Source organism: Sus scrofa, chromosome Y (genome assembly GCF_000003025.6).
Source record: "Sus scrofa isolate TJ Tabasco breed Duroc chromosome Y, Sscrofa11.1, whole genome shotgun sequence".
Lineage (NCBI taxonomy): Eukaryota > Metazoa > Chordata > Mammalia > Artiodactyla > Suidae > Sus > Sus scrofa.
The window spans coordinates 23,126,199-23,140,116 of record NC_010462.3 but is presented as its reverse complement, the minus strand read 5'-3'; positions in this window follow the sequence as shown (position 1 = coordinate 23,140,116).

Sequence of the window (13,918 nt, the reverse complement as noted above, 5' to 3'; positions counted from 1 at the left end):
GACTGGTTCGGGAAAAAACCAAAATATCTCCAAGCTATGCCTGAAGATATTACCCTATAGCTAACTATTGTCATGATGCTGATTATTAGGTCTCTAGAACATATTCATCTTATAACTTGTCCAATAGCTTTGATGAATATCTTTCCATTTCTACTAAACTTCACACATTCCACTTCACTGTTTCTATATGTTAGGATTTTCTTCTCAAAGATATAAGTGAGATCATACTCACTTTTATTCGTGTATCTCCAACTTATTTCACACAGCATAATATCTGCAAGGTCCATCCGTTTTGATTCAAAAGACAGCATTTCATTATTTTTATGAGTGAATATTTCACTGCATTTTCTGTGCCATATTTCAATTACCCATCTATTATACCTAAGCATGATATTTTGAAGTGAAATTTTTAATTTCCTTTTTAATTATTTCCCAATATGAATTTTTCTACATTACAGCATGATGACCCAGTAACACATACATGTACACATTCTATTTTCTCATGTTATCATGCTCTGTAACAAGGGACTGGATATAGTTCCCAGTGCTACACAGGAGGATCTCATTGCTAATCCAATACAAATGCAAGAGTTTGCATCTATTAACCCCAAGCTCCACATCCATCCACTCCCACCACAAGCCCTGACAACCAAAATCTATTCTCCAAGTCCATGATTTTCTTATCTGTGGAAAGTTTCATTTGTGCCATATATTAGATGCCATATTTAAGTGATATTATATGGTATTTGTCTTTCTCTTTCTGACTTACTTCACTCAGAATGAGAGTCTCTAGTTCCATCCACATTGTCACAAAAAGCATTATTGCATTCTTTTTATGGCTGAGTAGTACTCCATTGCGTGTATATACCACCTCTTCCTAATCCAATCATCTGTTGATAGATATTTGTATCATTTCCATGGGAATAGATCTGCAATGAACATGTGGGTACATGTGTTTTTTTAAGGAAAGTTCTGTCCAGATATCTGCACAAGAGTAAGATTGCTGGCTCATGTGCTGCTTCTACATATAGTTGTCTAAAGTACCTCCATACTGTTCTCCATAGTGGTTGTACCAGTATACATTCCCATGAAGAGTGCAGGAGGGTTCACTTTTCCCCACAACACCTCCAGCACTTGTTCTTTGTGGACTTATAAGTGATGGCCATTCTGTCTGGTGTGAGGTGGTATCTCACGGTTCTTTTCATTTGCATTTCTCAAATAATCAGGGATGCTGACCATTTTTTAATGAGCTTGTTGTCCACATGTATGTCTTCCCTGGAGAAATGTGTCTTCAGGACTTTGCCCATTTTGGTGTTGGGTTGTTAGCTTTTTTGCTGTTGAGCTGTATAAGTTGCTTATATATTCTAGAGACTAAGCCCTTATCCATTGCATCATTTGCAACTGTTTTCTTCCATTCTATAAGCTGTCTTTTTGGTCTCTATTAGGTTTCCTTTGCTGTGCAAAAGCTTGTCAGTATGATTTGGTACCACTGGTTTATCTTTGCTTTTATTTCTGTGGATTTGGGAGACTGACCTGAGAAAATATTCATAAGGTTGATGTCAGAGAATGTTTTGCCGATGTTCTCGTCTAGGAGTTGGATGGTGTGCTGACTTAAATTTAAGTCTTTCAGCATTTTGAGTTTATTTTGGTGCATGGTGTGAGGGTGTGTTCTAGTTTCATCGACTTGCATGTAGCTCTTCATGTTTCCCAGCTATGCTTGCTGAATAGACTTTCTTTTTCCCATTTTATGGTCTTGCCTCCTTTGTAAATGATTAATTTACACATACGTGTCTGAATTTATTTCTGTGTTCTCTATTCTGGTCCTTTGGTCTGCCTGTCTGTTTTGGTACCAGTACCACATTGACTGGATGTTTGTGGCTTTGTAATAGTGCCTGAGGCCTGGGAGACAGATGTCTCCTGCTTGGTTTTTGTTCCTCAGCATTGCTTTGGCAATTCTGGGTCTTTGGTGGTTCCATATGAATTTTTGGATTGCTTGTTCTAGTTCTGTGAAAGATGTCATGAGTAATTTGATAGAAATTTCATTGACTCTTTAGATTGCTTTGGGTAGTATTCCCATCTTTACAATATCAATATTTCCAACACAGGCGCATGGAGTATATTTCTATTTCTTTGCATCTTCTTTAATTTCCGTGATTAATATTTCTAATATTTTTAATATTTCTTAGCATATAAGTCTTTTACCTCCTTGGTCCCATGTATTCCCAGGTATTTGATTTTTTGTCCTGCCATTTTAGAAGGTATTGCTTTTTGTGTATTCCTTTTCTAAAATTCCATTTTCAGTAGAGAGAAACATGACTTATATCTGAATGGTCACCTGATATCCTGGTACTTTGCTGAATTTGTTGATCAGTTCATGCAGTTTATGTGTTGAGTCCTTAGGGTTTACTATATATAGTATCATGGCATCTGCATAAGTGGCAGTTTTACCGCTTCTCTTCCTATTTGGATGCCTTTTATTTCTTTTGTTTATCTGGTTGCTGTGGCTAGGACTTCCAGCACTATGTTGAATAACAGTGGTGAGAATGGGCATCCCTGTCTTCTTCCAGATTTTAGTGGAAAGTCTTTTAGCTTTCCTCTACTGAGTATTACCTCACTGTGTGTTTAATTATGTTAAGGTATGTTCCCTCTATACACACTTTGGTAAGGTATGTTCCCTCTATACCCATTTTGATCACAAATGGACGTTGGACTTTGTCAAATGCTTTCTCTCCATCTATTGAGATGATCGTGTGGACATTCTCTGATTCCACCATCACCCTAAATACCAAAACCAGAAAAAGATTCCACTGAAAAAGAAAACTATAGGCCAATATCTTTGATGAACATAGAGGCATAAATTGTCCATACAATTTTGGCCATCCTAATCCAACAACATATACACAGAGAAAGTAAAATACATGATGTTCATTTTGCCTGAGATGTTTCTTCTCTAAACAATTAGAGCTTTGATCAAAATGTGTTGGAGACCACTGAACAGCTGAACTGTGCAGAAGGCAGATATCTGTGGGATGCAGAGGTTTAAAGTAGAGGGTCTCCTTCAACGACAGGATATTCATGTTATTCTGTAAACAACTGCACTAAGAAGAAAATCGTATCTTTGCCTATGGCCACTCCTGACCAATAATCTTGTAATCTACCTTTATCCCGCTAAAACTAATCTCTTTGCCTTCCTTAATAAAAGTCCTATGGGCTAAATCCTAGGCCCCACTGGTTCTGTGGAACAGAGTGTCACCTCATCTCCCACTTTCTAAATGTAAAGTAGTATTGTGTGTTTTGAAGAGGCAACCCTCTTCCAGGTTTCCCCATTGCCATGCAGTGCTGGCCACAGCAGAACATTTTAAGAATCCTGTGAAAATTTTCTGGGTTATATTTATCTAGGTTATTGAAATTTTAGGTTCGCAATATTCCACTGTTTTGTCGATCCCAGGGAGTTATTCTAGTTTATCATGGTGATTCTTTAATGTCCTATTGAATTTCCTTGGCTAGAATTGTTGACAATTTTTGAATCTATGTTTACTAGGATATTGGCCTGTAGGTTTTAGTTCTTCTTCTATTCTTTTTCGGTTTTGGTATGAAAGCAATGCTGCTTTTACAACATGAGACGGAGAGTGTTTCCTCATTTTTAGTTATGTGGAAGTGTTGGAGAAGGACTGCTAGTGATTCTCCATTAAATACTTTGTTGGATTCATCAAAGTGCTTCTCTTTCTTCAGAGAGTGTTGGATACGGCTTCCATGTCCTAAATAATTTTTGGTTATGTTCAAATATGGTTATTTCTTCCTAATTCTGTTCTGGTACATTGTGTGTTGAGGGAGGAGGATGAAGATGGTACAAGAGTCAGATGTTGCACTCACATTCTCCCACAACCACTAAATATAAACACATCTACATGTAGAACCATTCACACAGATCATCTAGTGAACCCTGACAGAAGACATTAAACCTCCACAAAGGCAAGAACCCCTTGAAAATTGGGGTAGAACAAATTTAGAAAAAAAAAAATAGAGAAAGGGAATGAGGACAGAAAAAGGATTCCTGAGAGGGAGTTGAGAATCAGAAAAGGAACCCACACCTGCAAGTCACCTAACCAACTGTGAAATCAACCAAAATATAGGGACCTCATGGTGCCAGAGGAAAGCACCACAGCTGTACTGAGGAGGGCAAACAGAGTGAGATCCACACAGATCCTCTGCACCACCACCCCAAACACCACAGCTTGAGATGTTCAGGTGGGGTGTGTGTGTTCTGAGACTCAGCTTCTGAAGGTCAGTTCCAGAGAGAGGACAAGGTTGGTTGTGTGGAGACACCTGGAGGTGTCAGAGAGCAGTGCACCATGAGCAGGTGAGTCAAACACCACAGCTGAGGGAGCCTGGGAGGAAGTCTGGACCTAAAGGAGAATAAAGGCCCCTCTGTTTGGGATGGCAAAAGGAGGAGGGGTGAATCACCATAGAAAATGCTTTCCTAGCACACATATGGAATCCCAGAGGGTTGGGTGCCTATGGTTGGCAAGAGAACACTTACACGGGTTAGGGGACACAAGATGTTTCTTGAGTTGACGAAAGGGTGGTGTGGGAGCTAAGCACAATGTGGTGGCTCTTACATGAGCTATAGGTGGTGGTGACAAACAACAGTCATCATTTCAGAAGCCATAGAGGCATGGCTCGTTGCTTCTTAGCATCACTGAGCAGGCTCCACCTGCGGCTACAGTCACCTCAGAGGTTGGCAAAAAGGGCGAACTGCAACCGGGCACCACACTTCGTTGCTCTCACTCCCCTGGGAACAAGCATGCCCTGCTGCTGCCACTGCTAAATGCTCCAGTCAGTGCTCACACATGCTCAATCAGTGTCACTGCCCAGGTTCTTGCAACTAGGAGCAGCCTGTGTGGCACCTCTTACCTGGGCTAAGCCATATGGGTTGCTGCTTGCATGAACTAAAGCTGCCATGGTCAACCACCACGATTACCTCTGATCACATGTAGGTGTGACCTGACTCCACTTGGGCCTCATGAACAGCCACCACGTGCAGCCACAATCACCACAGAGGGTGCCTCATAGAGGGTACTGTGATTAGAAAGCAACCATTTTTGCCATCACTCTAATGGGAACTCACACACCCTGACACTGTAAATGCCAAATGCTCTGGGCACCGCCTAAATCTGCCTGAGACTCAAAACCACTTCCCAGGGCCCTGCAACTGGAAGTTGTTGATGCCATCCTGCTGCAGGTGCTTGCTATTGTCAAGAGCCTAGCAACCAGGCGCTGACCACTATCCCTCCTCATTGCCTCCTTCTCCCTGGAAACATCCTCTGCACACTGGGGATAACAGCCTGCTCACACTGAAGAGTCACCAAATGTCTAAACACTCTTGTGAATAATAGATAGCAACACCTAACAAATTATCAAGGGAAGCTCTTGCATAGGCAGAGCCCTCCTAGACAAGAGTTTGATTTCCCTAAACTCACAGAAAAAGGAAAATGTAAGCAAAGTGAAGACGCTCAGGAACAGTTCCCAGTTAAAAGAACAGGATAATTCACTTGGAGAAAAAAACAGAAGTCTGCAGTCTAAGAGTCACTGAGTTCAAAAGGGAGGTAGTAAAAATATTGAGGGAATTAATTGTGAATAGGAAGGAACCGAGAGTGGATCTATAGGGTAACGCAGATTATTTTAGAAACCAACTAGAAAATATATGGAGAATAAAAGAATCATTAGAAAATTCAACGTCAGAGTTGCAAAGTCAGTGAAAAACAAAAAGAGCCAAATGAATAATGCAGAGAAACAAAATAGGGTCTTGGACAATAGAACAATAGAAGTCACTAAGTCAGGAGACCAAGCATAAAGCCATAAAGCATAAAATAAAAGCAATAGATCTGTGGCATAATACAAAGCAGACCAATCTATGTCTACCACAGATTCCAGAAGAGGAAGACCAAGAGAAGTGGACTTGAAATATATTTGAAGAAATAATGGCTAAAATCTTTCCAAATTTAAAGCAAACACATACCAAGATGCAGGAAGCACAGAGGATCCCAAACATGTTGAAACCAGACAAGTCCGCACTAAGACAAACTATGTTAAAAATGGGAAAAATGTAAAAATAGAGAAAGGATATAAAGGCAGCAAGAGAAAATGATAATAAGGAAGATTTCATTATAGGAAACCACAAAGGCTCTCATCTGATCTCTCCTTAGAAACACCACAGGTCAGAAGAGAGTGGCAATTTACAGTCAAAGTTCTAAAAAGGAAAATTCCGCAGCCTAGAATAATCTACTCAGCAAGAATACCCTTTAAAAGGGAAGGAGAAATGAAGAATTCCTTCCACAAACAAAAGAGAAATTAGTACGCAGTAGTAAACCATTCTAAAGGAAATACTGAAAGGTCTTCTCTAAATAAAAAAAGAAGTGAGAAGAAACAGGCTGAAAGAAGTCACAATTGGATAGCAATCGCTTAAATGAGTGGATATACAGTTTTAAAAGGAAAAAAATCCTATTTTAAACCGACAAAACACCCAAGAACAGCAAAATGACAAACATGATGATTAATAAAAAAATAAAATCATAGAATGTGAGGAAGGAAAGTAAGAAACTCTAGATGCTATTTTTTAAAAATATTATATGACTATCTGACAAAAGTCAGCATATATAGGAAATGCTTAACATACTTGAAAAACAGGGTAAACGCAAATCAAACCTGAGTATTATATTCACAAATCTAAAAAGAAAGTACCCAAGCATAAAACAAATGAAAATCATACAGCCCCACCCCAAAAAAAGGAGGAACAATGGAGAAAAATAGAATAAACTGGAAAACAAGGTTTTTAAATGGCGATGAACCAGGATTAGGACTTAATTCCCTGTGGACACGAATGTGTTAGCAAAGCTGTTTTACATCCTTCTCTGGTGTCCTCTGAGGTGATTTCTGGGAATTCTACAATGGTGCAGGTGATCAGATAGATTAGCATGCAAAAACAAATAAACAAACCAAAAAAAAGGGGGGGGATATACTACAAACCGATCTGATCTGCAAGAACTATGAATGGAAGACAGCTTCACAATTGGTGGGTCATAGAGATAACATCTAAATGAATCAATTATAATGTCAGAAAGTAGAAACAATGAATATCTCAAAAGGAAGAGATAACATATATGGAAGGTATCCCGTAGAGAACAAAAGAGATAAAAATAAAGCATATATAACCTAAATATAATGTAAATAAGTAGATACAGTAAAAATTTTCAGATGATGTAATTAAACCCCCAAAGTTGTAATTAAAAATTGTCCTTTCCTCACCTAATCCATAGAAAGATCAACCAAATCAGAGGGATCTCCAAATGCAGAGAAGAGTGCAGCAATAAGTCTGAGATCTGAAGATCAGTGTGAAAACTGAACAGATCATCCAAACTACTGGCAGAGTCACCAAACATGGGGATGCTGGGGTGGGGGCTGGGCAATAAGACCTCAGCTCCAGAGGTTATTCCCTGGGAACAGGCTGGGATGGGTGGTGCAGCCATGGTGCTTTGGGGACTAGGAACCATTCCGTAGGGTGGGTAGGGCAGAGACCACTCCAGGGGACTAGGAAGCAGTCTGTTGGTTTGGAAGCAGAGACTGCTTGAGGAATTAGGAACCAATAGGTCAGTTTGGCAGGGAAGAGACGAACCTGGGGGTCTAGGAAGTGGTCTGTCATATCGGCAGGTCAGAGACTGCCTGGGAGTCTAGAAAGTGGAGCATTGCGGGTGGAGGGAGCAATATGTTAAGGGCTGGAGAGTGGAAAGCCACATCAAAGGGAACCTGGGAGAAGAGCTGGATCTGCAGGAGAGACAAGGCACCAGTTTTGGGAAGGGTAGAGGAGGAGGTGTGGGCTGACATAGAATATTCCCCACACCACAGCGAGGTCACTTGCCTGCCAGCTATCAGAAATCCGTGCTTCCCACTGCATCCCCTCTCTCCCTATGCCATGCTAGAGTGCCATACCTGAGACTGCCTGCCATCCTGGAGGAATGTCCTCAGCATTTGTGGGAAGCTGACCCTGCCCTGTCCTGCCTGACCTCTGGAGGTACTACACTCCTGCGGCGCAGCTCCCAGGACTGCCAGCCCTCTGGAAAAGGACCTAAGCCCAGAAAAGCTAGAACAAGCTGGCCCATCCATGCAAAATCTGCCTCCATTCTAAGGTGGTCCTGCCAATCCCAGCTGCCCTGGGGAAGAGCCCATTGGGATCTCAGCAGCCCAGCCAGCTGATCTCACCCTTGGGGGTTCTGCACTCCTGGGAACTGCTACCCAGCACTTCCAGCCACCTGCAAGAGCCCCTATAGCCCAGAAAAGCTAGACTGAGCTCGTCTTGGATGTGCAAAATCTGCCTCTATTCTGAGGTGGTCCTGCCAACTCAGCTGACCTGGGAAAGAGCCCCTTGGGTTCTTAGGGGCCCAGCAAACTGCTCCCACCCTCATGGGTGCAGCACCATTGTGGAACAGCCGCTAAGCACCACCAGCTGCCTGGAAGAGCCCACAGCCCAAAAACAGCAGAGAGAGATCTACCCAGCCATGTGAAATCCGCTTCCATTGTGGTACAGAGCTCCAAGTCAGGTCTGCCATCAGGAAGTCCTCCTTTGCTTCAGAGAGACCCTGTCTGCCCTGCCCAACCTGAGGAAAAGCCATGCTGCCTCAAACACCAACCAACCATGCCAGCCCTTGGGAAGCATTCCAAAGCAGTGCCAAGGCAAACCCTGTCCAGCCACAGGGAGTCAAGCTGTACCAAGAAAAAGAAAAGAAGAAGCAAGATGAAGAAGCTGAGAAACCACCTGCAGTTAAACCAACAGGAGAACTCACCTAAAGCAATCAACAAGGAAATAAACATCTGCAGTCTGACAGACTTGCAGTTCAAAAGAGAAATAGTGAAAATACTGAAGGAATGAAGACAAGATATGAACCAGTAATGCAGATGTCCTCAGAATGGAACAAAAAATATAAGGAGGAGTCTAGAAATCTACAAAGTTCATTGGCAGAGATACAAACTGAACTAAGGGCAGTGAAAGCCAGAATGAACAATACAGAAGAACAAATTAGTGATGGGGAAGATAGAATAATGGAAATCACACAATCAGCTCAGCAAAAACCCAAATGAAAAAACAGGAAATCAATATAAGATACTTATGGGATAATATAAAGTGGGTCAATCTTCACATCATAGGAATTCCACAAGGAGTAGAAAAAGATAAGGGGATGGAATCTATATTTGAAGAAATTATCGCTGGAAACTTCCCAAACCTAAAGCTTACTGAATTAAAGATACAGGAAGCACAGAGGGCTGCAAACTATTTGAACCCAAATAGACCCACACCGGACACATTTTAAGAAAAATGGCAAAAGTTAGTGATAAAGAGAGGATCCTAAAGGCAGCAAGAGAAAAGCAGAATGTTATGTACGGGGGGGGGGGGCATAACTTTCACAGACTTCAAGCAATATTGCAAAGCCACAGTCATCAAAACAGTGTGGTACTGGTATCAAAACAGACAGACAGAGCAACGGAACAGAATAGAGAACCCGGAAATAAACCCTGACACCTATGGGCAATTCATCTTTGACAAGGGAGGCACGAACATCAAATGGGAAAAAGAAAGTCTATTCAGCAAGCATTGCTGGGAAACCGGGACAGCTGCATGCAAATCAATGAAACGAGAACACACCCTCACACCATGCACCAAAATAAACTCCAAATGGCTGACAGACTGAAATATACGACAGGACACCATCAAACTCCTGGAAGAGAATATAGGCAAAACACTCTCTGACATCAACCTCGTGAATATTTTCTCAGCTCATTCTCCCAAGGCAACAGAAATAAGAGCAGAATTAACCCAAAGGGACCTAACCAAACTCTTTGTTTACTTCTTTATTGGCTGCTCCATGGGTTTAGAGTACAGGAAAAGTGATTTTACCTCACCCTGAAACTTCCCGAGCCTGGTGCTGAAATGAGGATCTTTACACCTGTCACTGTGTCATCACTCTCCTGGCCTCCTCTTTTCACCTTGCTAAGTTACCTCTTCATTTGTAGAATCCCCTTCCCATCCACATTCTCTCTGCAAGTTAAACTGTACACATCTGGGTAAATATAACTAAAGACAGAACCCATATGGAAGATGGCAGAATAGAAGGACTGGAGTTCAACTTATCTCCTAAAAACAACAAAGTTCACAACTAAAGACTGAGCATTCTTCACCCAAATGGGCTGGAAACCTTAAAAAAGACGTCCTACTCCAGAAGAAAAAGAGGAGGCCACATCAAGAGGTAGGGGGGGTAATTTCACGATATAAACAACCCCATACCTCCGAGGGGGGAAACTCCACAGACTGGAAACTAACCGGCCCACAGAGACTCACCTACAGGAGAGAGAGTTCTGAGCCCCACATCAAACTCTGCCATGTGGGGATCTGGCACGGGGAGAAAGAGCCCCTGGAGTATCTGGCATTGAAGGCCAGTGGGGCTTGTGTGCAGGAGCTCCACAGAACTGCGGGAAACGGAGACCCCATTCTTCGAAGGCGCACACAAACTTCCACATGCACTGGGTCCCAGGGCAAAGCACAGTGTCCATGGGAGTCTGGGTCAACCTTGACCACAGTACTTGGAGGACATCCTGGGAGAACAGGGGTGAACGTGGCTTATTGTGACGGAAGGACATTGAAAGCAAAGCTCTTGGGAATATTCAGCAGCCACACGTTTCTCTGGAGGTGGCCATTTGGGGAAAATGCCAGGCCCCACCAGTCAGTCAGCTGCTGAGAGGCCCCAGGACAAACAACCCAGGTGGGATCACAGAACTGCCCCCAGTATACAGCCTACCTAAAGACCCCTCAGGCACACAGCTGCCTCTAATCCCATCCAGAGACTAAGCCCCACCCACCAGAGGGATTAGAATTGGCTCCAGCTACCAGGGGACAGGCATCAGCCCCTTCCATCAGAAAGCCTACAGCAAGCGCCCAAACTGACTCCAGCCACAGGGGGGCATACATCAGAAGTAAGAGAGGCTACAACTCTGTTATCTGTAAGAAGGTCACCACACCAAAAACCTATGACATGAAAAGACAGAGAACTATAAGTCAGATGAGGGAGAAAGGAAAAACCCCTGAAAAACAGCTAGGCCATGAGGAGATTCTCAGCCTCCAGGAGAAAGACTTTATAGAGTGTTGATGTGGAAGATGATGCAAGACATTGGAAATAAACTGGAGGTCAAGATGGATAACTTACAGGAACCACTGTCCAAAGAGATGCAAGATATAAATCTTAAACAAGAAGAGATGCAAAATACAACGCCTGAAATAAAAAAATTCACTCGAAGCAGCTAACAGCAGACTCCTGGAGGCTGAAGAATGAATAAGAGAGGTCCACAGAACCTGGATTTGTGGACCTCCGATTTCAGATCATTGGAAATTACGGATGTAGAACAGAAAAGAGAAAAAAGATTGAAAACAAACGAAGAGAGTCTCAGAGAACTCTGGGACAACATTAGAGGCACCAACATCCCTATTAGAGGGGTGCCAGAAGGAGAAGAGAGAGAGAAGGCGACAGAAAAAAATATTCCAAGAGATAATAGCCAAAACCTCCGCTAACATGGGGAAGGAATCGCTCACTCAAATCCAGGAAGCACAACGAGTACCATATAAAATAAACCCAAGGAGACACACCCCAAGACACATATCAATCAAACTGACCCAAATTAAAGACAAAGAGAAAATCTTGACAGCAGCTAGGGAAAAGAAACAAATAACATACAGGGAAACCCAACAAGGGTATCGGCAGATTTTTCAACAGAAACTCTGCAGGCCCAGAAGGGAGTGGCACGATGTACTTAACATGATGAAAGGAAAAAACCTCCAACCAAGATTCCTCTACACATCAAGGCTCTCGTTCAGATTTGAAGGAGAAAGCAAAACCTTCACAGATAAGCCAAAGCTGAGAGAATTCAGCGACACGAAACCAGCCTTACAACAAACACTAGAGGAAATTCTATAGGCGGAAAAGAACAAGAGAAGACGGGAAGAAAAAAGAGCAGCAAAAACAAATCCAAAGTAATTAATAAAATGGCAATAAGAACATACATATCAATAATCACCTGTAATGTGAATGGACTAAATCCCCCAGCCAAAAGACGTAGACGGGCTGAATGGATACAAAAACAAGACCCGTATATATGCTGTCTTCAAGAGACCCATAGGGACACACACAAATTGAAAGGGAGAGGATGGAAGAAACTATTTCATGCAAACAGGGATCAACAGAAAGCTGGAGGAGCAAGACTCATATCAGACTTTAAAATGAAGAATACTTTCAGGGACAAAGAAGGCCAATTACATAATGACCAAAGGATCAATCCATGAAGATGATATAACAATTTTAAATATCTATGCATCCAACGCAGGTTCACCACTATATATAACGCAACCGCTAACAACCTTAAAAGGACAAATTGACAATAACACAATCATCGTGGGGGACTTGAACACCCCACTTACAGCAATGCACAGATCATCCAGACAGAAAATCAATAAGGAAACACAGGTCCTGAATGATGCATTAAACCAGATGGACTTAAGAGATATTTATAGGACATTTTATCCAAAAGCAATGGAATACACATTCTTCTCAAGTGCACATGGAACAGTCTCTAACATGGATCACATCCTGGGCTACAAATCCAACCTCGGTAACTTCAAGAAAATCGAAATCACATCAAGCATCTTTTCCGACAACAACGCTATACGGCCGGAAATCAACAACAAGCAAAAAACTGCAAAAAACGAAAACACATGGAGGCGAAACAACATGCTACTCAACAAGCAATGGATCACTGAAGCAATTGAAGAGGAAATTAAAAATTACCTGGCGGCAAATGACAACAAGATACAACACTCCAAAACCCTTGGGATGCAGCAAAAGCCGTTCTAAGAGGAAAGTTTATATCAAAACAAGCCCACCTCAAGAAACAAGAAAAAGCTCAAATAAACAAGACAGCTTCACATCCGAAGCAGCTAGAGCAAGAAGAACAGACAAGAGCTAGAGTTAGTATAAGGAAAGAAATCATAAAGAGCAGAGCAGAAATCAATGAATAGAAACAAAGAAACCCATAGAAAAGATGAGTGAAACGAAAAGCTGGTTCTTTGAATAGATCAACAAAATTGATAAACCCCTAGCCAGACTTATCAAGCAAAAAAGAGAGAGGATTCAAATCAATCAAATTAGAAATGAAAAAGGAGAAGTAACACGAACATCACAGAAATACAAAGGATCCTAAGAGACTACTATATGCAACTATATGCCAATAAAATGGAAAACCTAGGAGAAATGGACAAATTCTTACAAAAGTACGATCTTCCAAGACTAAACCAAGATGAAGTAGAAAAGACAATTGGACCAATCGCAAGAACTGAAATTGAAATGGTGATTTAAAAACTTCCAACCAACAAAAGTCCAGGGCCAGATGGCTTCACAGGCGAATTCTATCAAACATTTAGAGAAGAGCTAACACCTCTCCTTCTGAAACTATTTCCAAAAATTGCAGAGGAAGGGATACTCCCAAACTCATTCTATCAGGCCACTATCACCCTGATACCACAACCAAAGACACCACAGAAAAAGACAACTACAGGCCAATTTCACTGATGAACATCAATGCAAAATTCCTCCACAAAATACTAGCAAACCGCATCCAACAATACATTCAAAGGATTGGACATCATGATCAAGTGGGATTTATCCCAGGGATGCAAGGGCTCCTCAATATCCTCAAATCCATCAGTGTGATACACCACATTCACAAACTGAAGAAGAAAAACCATACCATCCTCCCAATAGATGCGGAAAAAAGCCTTTGACAAAATCCAACACCCATTTCTGGTAAAAAAAAAAAAAAAAAAAAA